Below are 12,427 nucleotides of genomic sequence, written 5' to 3'. Positions count from 1 at the left end.
GATACAAACAGGAAACTTGGATAAAAAAAAAATAAAGCAGTTCCCTGGCCCTATTAGCGAATGCATAATTTGAAGAGCGATGCTGAAAATGAACAGGCATTTGACATTTATTGGAAAAAAAAAGTCTTTAAAGTGTTGATTTCTTTGATATTTTAGATGATTCAGCATTCAAATACTTGTAAGCATGGAATAAAACTTTCCTTTGTGTGCAGACGGAGCCCTGTATGGACAGCAGGACTGCTGAAGGTGGTACAGTTCTGCTCATGCAAAACTCTTTGCAGGATCAGAGTGTGAATTTGCTTCTGACATTCTGAAAACGCCTCAGCAGAGGGGCGATGTGTTTGTGGTTAGCCCTCGTAGTGCAAGATCCCATCTTGAGCAAGAATGCCTGATGAGAATATTGAGTGATAATGATTATTTGCTTAGCAGTACTATGGGGCCTTCAAAGCCCTCAATGCAGCCTCCTAATAGTACTGGATTAAATTCTAAATGCAGATGGAAGGTATTATTTATATTCTTTATTTAAAAAGGCGGAATTAAATAGCAAGAGAACTTCAGCAATTTGGACAGTCAGCCAGAACACCACCCTGACCTCCACAGTCCTGCACTCCTAACTGCTAAGCTTTCTGTCACTATTTGAATGTTTATTCTGTTCTTTGCAGGCAGAAAATTCTCTGTGGAAAAACAGAGGCCTGTATCCTTTTCACTAGAGAGCATGTGAAATACTCTTCATCATACAGGACCTGGCATTTTATCCAGTGTATGCAGTAGTTAATCAAATGTTTTGCACTGACTTCAGTAGACTTTGGATCAGTCTCTTGATGCATTAGAGAGATAAATTATTTAACTTACTGAGTTCCCCTAGAAACAAAATATTGAGCTGCAAACAAAGCTAACAAACACCAAATGGGATACCATCTGCTGCAATGAACGGAACATGACCAGTTTCCCCCATGCTTGAGATTGTTCCAAAACACTATCTGAAATAGGTTTGTTAAACTCCCAACTGTCTCACAAAATTGGCTTAGCACAGGTTAGCAAATGCTAATACCACTCGCAACAGCAAGCCAGACTCCAATATATCAATTGGAGTTGTCTGTGATTTTATTTCTGTTGGACTGCCCTGTGTAAAAGCTCAGGGATTTTCTGCTGTCTAGAGCCTATAGAGCCTATGGAGATATTTCTGTTTGTGCACTGTGTCTGAGGGCCTATGGACACCGAGTAGTTTCTGTCCCCGAGTAAATATGAATGGTAATTATCTGTATAATGACGCACTCATCAGTCTGGATTCTTCTATCCTTTGACATCCAGACTCCATGCCTTACAACCTTCTGGAGGAACAGGATATGGAGGCAAAAGAGGCTCTGTCTCCCACAGGAATGGCAGGAGATTACTTAAATGCCAGGCCCAGAGCATTCCCTACTTGGTATCAAAGATTTTAGCTGTGATGAAGAACAGTTCCCAAACACTCTCACAGGACCGAAGGAGACTGCTCTGCTAAATGCAGTGCATGTGACACTACTGGGTGCCATGAACGTTAGCTCACTTTCCACCAGGAAAACACACTAATTGAGCAACCAAGTAGTTTTTACGTAATGTGAGGAAAAAACCCAATAGTATTTGATCTGTAGAACAAGATTAAAAAAAGAAAAAAGTCTCCATACCTAAATTTCTGCATGGCCAGACACTTCATCTTCTGGTATCACCACTGCAAGTGATGGAACTACCATGAGCAAAGAGAACCTCCAAAGACTGTTCACTCTTTAGGAGGTAACCAGAAAGCCTATAGCTCTCCACATTCTGCAGCTGTTTTACACGGTGCCTGATGTTCTTTGGCTTGTTCTGCTGACTCTGTTTTCATCATTGTGCTACTAATGATGCCATAATACAAATTCCATGTTTTTTACAATGGATTTTATCTATAGAAATGATGCATTATATATGTTGAACTCTATGGAACCTTGGCTTGTTATAGCAGTTCTCAGAAACATGAAAAGGATGATATTCCAGTAATAGTAATAATAAAAATATTTTGTAAAATTATATAGATTTATAGTTTTAGCATTTTCCAATTGCTCATACTCCAATGGTATGGAAAATGCAATCACGAATTGGGTTTAAAAGACTTTCATTATGATATGATTTTAACTGTAACATCGTAGGACCAGATTAAAAAATACACAGTATCTGGCCTTCCTTCTAACTCAGGGGAAACTGGCTGCTGAGGTTCCATGCTATTGCCAACAGAGCCAACATACACGAGGAGGGTGCTAGAGATCAAAACTTCCGGATAGAGTGAGAATATCTAAAGCAATTTTCAAGCACCTATGTGAACACCATGATTTTCACAAGTTCCAAATACGTGAATGTCAGAGACATCAACAACTGCTGCAGATTTCTAGCACCTTTGAAAACTGGGCAGCTGAAGTGTCTAAATATGATTTTAGGCACAACCACTAGGAAAGGAAGCTTGAACAAAACAGCCTTCATTTTTAGTGATTAGGGGCCATGAGCAAGAGTCTGCAGCTCTTTCACCAACCAGCAGGAATCATGTGCTGGCTGCTCAGCTACTTTTGTTCCTTGGTTTCAGGCGTTGTCTGAAAAGCTCTTACATATTACCAATAAGTTTCCCAGTCTGGTAACTTTTCTGTGAATACAGTGTCTTGGTGAAGTTTGGATATTCCTGTTTTAAGAAATATTATAGACTATTACTGCATGATTAACAGTTTAATTTTATAATGCTCAGCAATATAATATTTTCATATTTAAATTTTTTCATTCCTACCAATTTCTGCTTTACTCTTCATCAACTCCAATCCATCTAATAATGCAATCAAGAGGTACAGCCAACATGGGTTCACAAAGGGAAAGTCCTGTTTAGCTGGTTTGATATCCTTCTATGATAAGGTCACCCACCCCGTGGATGAAGGGAAGGTGATGTTTGTAGTTTTTCTGGATTTTAATAAGGCTTTTGATACTACCCCTCACAGCATCCTTCTGGACAAGTTGTCCAACTGCGGGATGAGTGGGACCACGGTGTGCTGGGAGAAGAACTGGCTGAAGGGCAGAGCTCAAAGGGTTGTAGCAAATGGGGCTTCATCAGGCAGTTGGAGTAGATGATCCTTGCAGGCCCCTTCCAACGGAGTTCTATTCTAATTCTATTCTATTCTATTCTATTCTATTCTATTCTATTCTATTCTATTCTATTCTATTCTATTCTATTCTATTCTATTCCATTCTACATTCCGGAACAGAAAATGAATTGCGATTCCAGTTTGCGAGCAATCTGAGGTCTTCTTTTAGAGTATGCTTTACAGAGCACTCAATAACCCATAGAATATGTGCATATGTAATAGGATGTCAGAAAAATAACTTTTAAGTGCTTGACTGGCAATTATTCAGATAATTCTTCAAATAATCACTTGTGGTTTTATTTGCTGAGAATAACATTAGAGTAGTTAAGGGAAGTTCTTAAGGCTATGGCTTTTTATAGCAAATAAAAGTGCTAGTGATCTCTATTAACAATCAGGCAAGGAATGGAGTAATCCAGAGAAGGTGGCACTAATAGGAGCTAAGATATCAGGATGTGTCTCAGTCACTGATGGATTGATGGGCAGTTCAGGTTGGGAGGACTCTGATGTGTGCTATGAAACTTTATTCATTCCTCAGCCTTTGTGAAACATAATTAAACAATTAAGTTACATTGCTATATCTTTAAAACTTCCCAAACTTCCTTGTGTTACTTTATTGCTAATAAGCCTGCTAAATCCCATGATTATTTCTCCTACCAAATACAAATATTACTTCCAATGAAAATAACATGGATGCTGCACAAGGCATTCATGTACCAGAGCCTAACACTAAAGATACCGTAAGAAATATTTCACTTTGGGACTTGCTGTAAGTTAGAGTGTTTGAAGTCCCCAAAAATATTTAACAAATACTTTTCTTAAGGATTTAGACAATCTGTGTGTGGAACAAACTTTGAACACCTACAAATTAATTCATTATAATTTTTGCAGATATTTGACATAAAATTTGCCTTCTTTTCAAAGAGTATGTTGATTAGGATATTATTATCTGTGTACATATAAAAAGAAATAGCATCCTTTTAAAAAAAAGCAATAGTTTGCTAACATATTTTCAGCATACTGGCACAGTTCCTGCTACCATCAGCTGTATAACTTCTCACGTATTCTGCTCAGAACAGGACTCTCATACTAAAAGATCAGTCATTTCCTACCCTTCCCTGCGTGATGTTTGAGTGCTTTATGCAAAACATATCACTGTTATAGATGGAGAAGGCAAGTTTCAGCTGGAAAAACAATTCAAAAAAATATTAGAGCATTATTCATCTCATTTAACTCCGCTAATCAGATGCTACTCTTGGAGTCAAAATATTTTCCAGCTTCAGAAAACAAACAGTTCACTGACTACCTCTCTGCCCCGCTGCTCTCATCTTGATTGAGTCAATCCAATGTTTATTGTATCCAATTTATTTTTTAGCTTTTTCTTTTATTACTAATATAATTTCTGCCATTACAACAATTATACTATCTCACAAGCTTACTAATATTTATCATTCATTGCTGTTAATGTGCCAAGAATTCCATTTTGGCCTACAGTATTATTATAATATTCCAATTTAACACAGAGAGAAATGAAACCTAAAGCTTTATTTCCAACGATGGAGGACTGAAGAGTGTCTGGTTACAAATGGCAGAAACATTAGTGCACTTCGGGCCACGCTGCAAATCACAGCAGCTCCATCTGTCAAACCTTTGAAAAACAGCTCAGAATATTTTCCACTCAGAAAACACTAGCAAATGATCATTTTATTCAATATGTACTTTTGGTTCTTATCAGACTAAAGGATCTATCTACTTACACCCAAAGAGCCATGATGTCTTTTAAATCCTGATGTAATCTCCAGTTACATAGGCAAATAGCCATAATAGTGCTCAGGGTGCGTCTGCAAGGCACGGTGCAGTGCAATGTGAAGATATTGGTGAGCCAGCTCGGTGGGCTGGGACCAAACTCAGTGGGGTCTTATCACCACTCCGCTTATTTCAGCCACCCAGCCCTGCTGAGAAACAGCCTGAAGTAATTAGGCCACAAGGAGCTGCGCTACCGCTGCGCCCAAGCAGGCTGACTGTGAATTAGCTCTGTACAGCTCTGCCTTGCTCTGGGCATTTGTACACGAGCAGTTTTGGGCTGTTTCTCCAGGGACTCCAGCAGATGAGCTGCAGGACGTTTTGTGACATCTGAGCCAGCGTGTAAAGTGGTTATGTGACTCCTACATGCTGAAAAGACAAGGCTCTCTCTGTAATTTAAAATTACTTGCTGAGAAGGTGAGATATGGGGTTTCTGCTCCAGCAATCTACTCAAAAAAGGGCAAAGCTCTCCCCTCCTTACAGTGCTAAAGGAGTTATTCAGCGAGCACAACACTCCAGCTGTGGCCACAGGACAGCTCAGTGTGTTGCCTTAAATCAGACAAGCCCACACATCTGCACCTGGCGCTTGGCAAACCACACAGGCACACTTCCCTCGGCGCTGGGGGGATTTACTGTTACATGCCATCGTGCCATAGGCACTAGAGCTGCACCTACATGCCAGTGATGCTCCAAGTCCATAACTTTCCTCCCGTAATTCCAGCTTTTCACTTCCTCCGCCTCTTCTCTCAGACTCACATCCAAACTATTCTCCTGTTAGCCTTGCACACCATGTGTTTTAAATGCCACACAGCCTGCTCTACTATGCCAAAGACTTTCTGTCCCTCACCAATATCCAAATACTCTTTAAATAAAAACTGTGTTAAAATATATTTGAGTTAAAATGTCGCCACCTACTCGTCCCCATAAATACACTAACCAAACATAAAATAGAACTTTTACACCAGCTGGAGGGCTAGTCAGAATGGGATTTGGTGGCACAGCACTAAAACTACTGAGTCCATTAGTGTTAGAAGCAGAACCGCATCGGCAGATAACAACTTCCTGTTCTTTTAGGGTATGTTTTTCCCAAAAATATCCCTTGCATACCATTAAAAAAGATATTTTCTCTGATGGACTCTGCCTTCCAAATGTCATTTTGCCTTGCCAGAGCCTTTTAAAAACTTTAAATAGTTATGGCGAATGTTATCATCCTTCTTGCTGAGCTGCTCTCCATTGCTTGATTTTTTACTAAAAGTCTCAGCAGTGTAAGAAGCCTCAGTTGTTTCACCTGCAAGGCACAGGGAGAAAAATGAGTCTCTGTATAACTGCAGCTTTTTATTGTTGCCAAGCTAGTTCCTCAGGCTAACTGTAAGAATGTTCTTCCAAACTACACAACATTTCTTTTAAGTGATACACGTCAAGTGAGACTTTGGTCCCAGGAGACTGCTTGGCAGCCTTCAAATTGATTGTTTTGCTGTCTCTTCACTTTACTTTTTGGAGGCAACTTTGATGGCAAGATGCTAGAAACAATGAGACCTGATTAGGAATATAAGGCTTGGTAGCAGATCTTGGAACGTGAACCTGCTCTATGGAGGGGGAAAAAAACCATGCAGAGATGTGGGATTTGTTGATGTTTGGAGACATCTTAGCCTATTTCTAATTTCACATTTCCCCATGAGTTGAATCAGAACCAAGGCTAGGAAAAATATTTTTAATTCTGTACTACTCCCATGGGTGTTATGGTAAAATCTGTTTTCTTATCAGATCATGCTCCTGTGGTTTTTGTCACTTACATTGTCAAATACTCCTATAAAATTCCCCTGACAACAGATCTTACATCAACTTGGGTAATTACTCAGACAGCCCTTGCTTTGACGGAACAAGTATTGCATCATTCATCTGAGAATCAAAACCCTTTGATTAAACAGAAAGGAAGTCTCACAGCCCCAAGCCTGTCAGTGGGTAAATTCTATTGAGACAATTTTGACAAATGGCAACGTGTAGCTTAAAGACCTCCACGCGTTCCACATGTAGGGAGCCGGGAGGGGCTGCGGTGCAGAGAGCAGCTGCTTTAATATCGCAGTCCGGGCCCAGCAAGGCCTCACGTGAAGCTCACAGTGACCTCCGCGTGGCGGTGGCGGCAGACGTGACCCTGCCCCATGGTGGCAGCACCAGCGCCAGGGGCAGGGGCCAGGCAGCCCGAGCAGGGATGCGGAGGCGAGGGAGCGCGGGGGCTGCCTGGCTCCGGTCGGGGCTGCCGTGACCAGACTGAGCACCCACCCCAGCGGGTACGGCTGCAGGGCCTGACACCACCCGGAGAACACTGGCTTGGGTCCCAGCCAACGCGAGCACCACGCTCCTGCATGCTCCTTTTTTGGGTGAGGCAGTTTGCTCTGCTTTCAAAACAGAGGTGATGAGACCAAGATGGACATCCGAGTGCGCTGGGTCATCTACTTCCCTTTTGTAACACTGCCCTTTTTAAAACTACTGCTGGATCTTCTATCTACACCCTGTGCTAACGTGATCTGAGTTTTGAAGATCTCATACAAAAGAATAAATATAGTAAACGTTGTTTTCGGTTTCTGTGGCAGCGAGGATGAAAGGATAGCTGGTCCTGACTGATTTAGAACCTCTGCTTCTAGGCTGGCATCACCTAATGTCTACATTAATAAACCACCTCCTCAAACATATGCAATGATTTTATATACTAATTCCTTACATGAAAGAAAAGCATTGATCTTAAAACTCACAAGCCAGGTGAATGAGTCTGCAGACTTATTCCCTATCTACAAATTGTGCAGTGGTAGTATCTTTTTAACATCTTAGTTTCATCAGGGCTAGGCAAGGAAATATAACTGATTCCTTCCTCACCTTATCATCTGCCTCTGTCTCAAGCCTGGCAAAGAAAATAGCAAAAAGAGGCGAGGTTTCTGTGCTTGATGAACAGTAACTGAATTATACAATCAGTGCACAGAAATCCATGATCAACTAATTCCTGGATTTGATCCAGCCAGATATTTTTGCTTATTGACGAGGCCCACACCTCTGCCCCCCCGCCCTGTCTTGTATTACTTTCTAGTATAATAACTTGTAAGAGTTACTTCAAATTCTGTATTTGCAGTAACACACATATTGTACACAAACGCTAAGACCCAGGTCATCTGGAGCATTTGCTGTTTTCATTTTGGTTGTACCATGGAACAGGTATTGCTGTCCCCAATTTACAGACAGTGAAACTGAGACCCTTAGGCCAAGCAACGAGACAAACATCACCCAGTGCTACTCCAGCTGCACGAACTCTTGTTGTTACGAAAGTATAAGCAAGGTAATTATTTAGTGCTCACCTGGGCATGCACTGAGATGTAGTTTCACTCTCTAAAACACAAATGGTGGCTCCAATAGATGTTTTCTACTAGTTCCCCACAGAGGAAAGCTTGGGGCAATGTTCATCTCTTTGATTTTGAGTTTGGTACTCAGTACAAGCGAGCTGCATAGACTCCCTTTCTCTGGTCAAGGCAAGGAAACAAGTAATTCCACATGTCAATACCTCCTTCCCACTCTAAACACTCAGGATGCAGCTCTTCCCAACTGCTAATTGGACCTAAATAATTTTCTTATTATTTTTTTCACATGTGATAAGCAGAATCCCTCCCTAAGCATACCTGAGAATGTGACCAAGAATTAGTTCTCTGTGAAAGCAAAGTGCACATGGTCTCCCTGGAACTACTTCAGACCTTGAAATACGGAGAGTGTATTTTAAGAGGGGCTCTATTTAAGAGCCTAAGAGCTTCCCTCTTTCAGAGAGAATAAGGCACTCTCAGAAAGTTCATACCCTAGCTCAGCACTTACTGATTTTGGTAGGAGACAAGATGCAAGCTGAAGCAGCTCATGCCTTTTTTTGTTTTCCCCTTACTCTTGTTCGGTGTAGCCTGCAGAGGTGTCAAGGCTGCTGTAACTATTGCTGTAATTCAGGAATGCTGGAACATCCTCTATAGTTTCAGCTTAATGCTCTGGGATCCTTGAAGGATGGCAAGTGTTGTGCAATTACCAAACTTTCTTATTTCTAGTGCTTTTGCAGATATTCCCCTCTGTTAATACAATGCATTAGAAGACTTGTGAGCACAATGAGTCAATCATATGGCATTAACTCGCAGACAGCTCTCTGCTGTAAAAAACCTTGAGTTTATCTGGGAATGCCGCCACGTCAGTTCCCATTTGTGAGTGCAGCCAAAGCAGTTCTCTAATTTTTCCTTTTCCTGTATTTGCCACCAAGCTCTAACAGCTACTTGAACTGAGACACACAGTGGTTTCAGCGTTTCATCTCCTTCACGAATCATCAGCAGCACATACAAACTCTGCTGTGTTGCATAAGACCATAACTTCACATTGCACATCCAGGCCTTGGAGAGAAGTCAAATGAGCCCCCTAGTTAAATTGCTGCTGTAGTTAACATCATAACTGTGACAGAAATGTCACATTACTCATGTATGTCATCACAACTGAGGGAAAGCGAGAGGATTTAGAAACTTGTGATGGGTACCAACCCCTTCCACAAAGGATCTTTTCTTTAAAGTGCTCATCAAGTCATGCCTTGAAATACAAGCAAGCCTTGATGGTGACTCAAATTAGAGTAATACACCTAGGGACAAAGGAAAGCAAGAAGGACTGTATTACAGAAAAACAGTATGTGATGGTTGATTAAGGACAGAGAAGAAAACACATTTTTGATGATACTTTGGGATCATAAGGATGATTAAGTAATAAAATCTTTGACCAACTCAGTTACTTCTCCAAGGGAACAAAGAAGACAACAAAAAGTCTTGTGCCATTTCTCATTTGGTCATAAATTAAGTTAATAAACAATGGGCCTGGGTGAGGGAAATTTATCTTGTTTTCTGAATTCTTATAAGAAAAAATAAATCACTGAGCTTTTAAAGTGTGAACAGTAAATTAATTGAAATATGAAATAATTTTTTCATTGCAAAAATGTGTCAGCAATCATGACATCAGCAAACTGCTCAAGGCACTACCAGTTCCTGCTACAAGGAGGGGAGCAGCTGTGTGGTGCAGACCTCACTGGAGTTTCACGGAATAGGTGTCTCCCTGGGGTGACTGCAGTGGACTCTGGATCAGGCACTAGAAGTTTCTGTTTAATTAAAATTAATTCAATTGATACATGTAGAAATTATTGTTTCTAGTTTTCAAAATACAACAGAAGAAAAATATACCATGGGTGTTAATTTAAGAGGAAGTTTTATGTCCACGATTCATTGCATTTTATTCCCTTCTTTGAAATTGTGATTTGTTTTTCTTGTCCAAAAGTCTTCAATGTACAAAAGGATGACATTATTTCAGAAGATGATAAATGTAACATCAAATTGGTCTTAGTGCCAAGAGAGTTTAACCAGGAAGCTGTTTTAAGACTTGGCAGATAAGAAACTGGAACTGTACATATTTCTCCTTTCAACGTGTAAAAAACCCTTTTTTGATTCCTCAAAGTGTCCATTCGGTGTCCCTTTATCATATTCATTGCCCATTGGTTGTTTCTCTTCTGAAACTCCTGCACAGTAGTTTTTTTGCTGATAAAACTTGTGTATGTACTTTGGGGGTAATGCTGGTGAATATGTTGGGTGAGGAGACAATTCAAATGACAATAAGTCTGGGTTAACAGAGCTTCCTGCCAGAGTTTCTCATTAGAGCACCCAATCTGAAGCCACTACCGTACCGGTGCTGTACAGAGCAATTTAATTGGGCCGAGGGGCTGACACAGCACACTGCTCTTCTGACAAGCAGAGTAAACTCATTCTGTCCATCATGACACTTGGTGTTTCGTAGCTTTTTTTTTTGAAGGCTTCACACGCACCATTTGGGAATGAAATTCAAAGCACGTAGCATGGCCTTTTTCAAAATGCCAAATATTCTGTATGAAAGCTGCATTTTTTTCCTCCCTCAAAACCTTTTTGTTGTTGTGTTTTTAGAGTTGTTGGCCGTAAGTGCCTCAGTTTCGCATGTCCCCCTTTCTTTGTGGGTAATATTCCCGATGAGACAGTTCTAATTTAAACAGACTGTGGGTCTTCTTGGGTTGGACAAATTGCACCTGAGAAAAAAATCACCGTGCAGGTTCAAACAAGGAGTTCAGGGCAACCTGCTTTTCATGGTTACCGCTTCTCATTTGGCATTCTGAAAAGTTTAATACTAATAGGCAAATCTCTAGTGCTTTATTGAACTTTCACTGTTCACTGAGCGGCGATGCTGTTTTGAGAGCTTTTGCAGATCCTCAAAAAGTAATTTCAAAAGCCCTCCGATATAATGAATGAAAACTGCTAGTGCTGAGTTATACCTGTTGCCATCTAGTTTAATGACAGATTTTTACGAGGATCCTAAGGCTATTTCAATGAGTTTTGTTTAAGTTTTGATGCTGATTGGGCACATTGCAGAGATGCCATATACAAGAAATGCACAAGAACAATGAATTAAAAGTAAATGCAGATCTGAGCCACTTTTCTATAGTGGATCCAAATCTAATTGCTCTGTTAACAGCAAAAGACCTTGGCCTTCAGAAGGCAGAACTGATTTTTTTAAAAATATATATACATACGTATATAATTCATCTCATCTGCATAGTTAAGCTATCAATTTATACATGTTCAAGATGAGGAATTAAGTGGTCGCTCAAATTATTTTCCTTCATCTATAATTTTTAATACTCTTCTGCTACCTTTTTTTTTCCTTTTCTTCTTCCCAACTATGAAGCCAGATTCTTTAAAATTGTTTTTTTCTAATACCATGCAAATATATCCAAATTGAAAAATATTCTGGGTACTAGTGAAATTGGGTTGATTGGGAAACGTGGCAGATACATTTCAGGATTTTTCTTCCGAAGTTTGTGAATCAGTTTATATTTGGTTAAGCAGGGCTTTCATGCCAGTGGAGCTGGAATACACAGGGGCACTGCCAGTTTGTTCCACACATTCCTTCTGCACATTTGGCCCAGATTGCTGCAAGCTGTAAGGCTCTTTGGTTAATCACCTCTGAAGTTACAATGCACAGTGATTTTCTGAAACTGAAAACTGGGGTCTGGGAAGAGATAAAAATGCTTCTCCACTTCTGAATTACACCAGCAATGCTGCAAACCAGCAGCTCATTCATTATTTTCTGCTACCACCTTTGTTTATACTGTAAAATACCAAAATGTACCGAGTGCTACACACAAAAATGAAAGAGCTTATATTTCAAAAGAAGAAGAGCTGGGGAAACAGACTGAACATGGAGGAAAAGTGATTATGGGGGACCATGGCTGGGTGTCTCTATTTTCAAACAAATAAGCTTGTTAGCAGAAAGGAGAGAAAAAGTGAGATAGAAGTGTGAGGATGAGGGGAGAAGGCCTGAGAAAAGAAGGGGAAAAGAGTAGGTTGAACAGTTGCTTTTCAGGGTTATTGAGACTGCATGATGTCAGGTTCAACATTTTCAGAGACAGAAATAGCAAGGGGAGA

At 40.4% G+C, this 12,427-nt stretch overlaps 1 protein-coding gene across 3 annotated transcripts in view; it reads right to left on the bottom strand.

Moving 5' to 3' along the window:
• Positions 1-12,427, bottom strand: part of NCKAP5 (NCK associated protein 5) — a 487,324-nt gene that overhangs the window by 13,944 nt on the left and 460,953 nt on the right. The gene's annotated exons all lie outside the window — the stretch shown is intronic.

This window comes from Columba livia, chromosome 7, assembly GCF_036013475.1.
Source record: "Columba livia isolate bColLiv1 breed racing homer chromosome 7, bColLiv1.pat.W.v2, whole genome shotgun sequence".
NCBI lineage: Eukaryota > Metazoa > Chordata > Aves > Columbiformes > Columbidae > Columba > Columba livia.
This window is presented reverse-complemented; position numbering and strand designations above follow the sequence as displayed.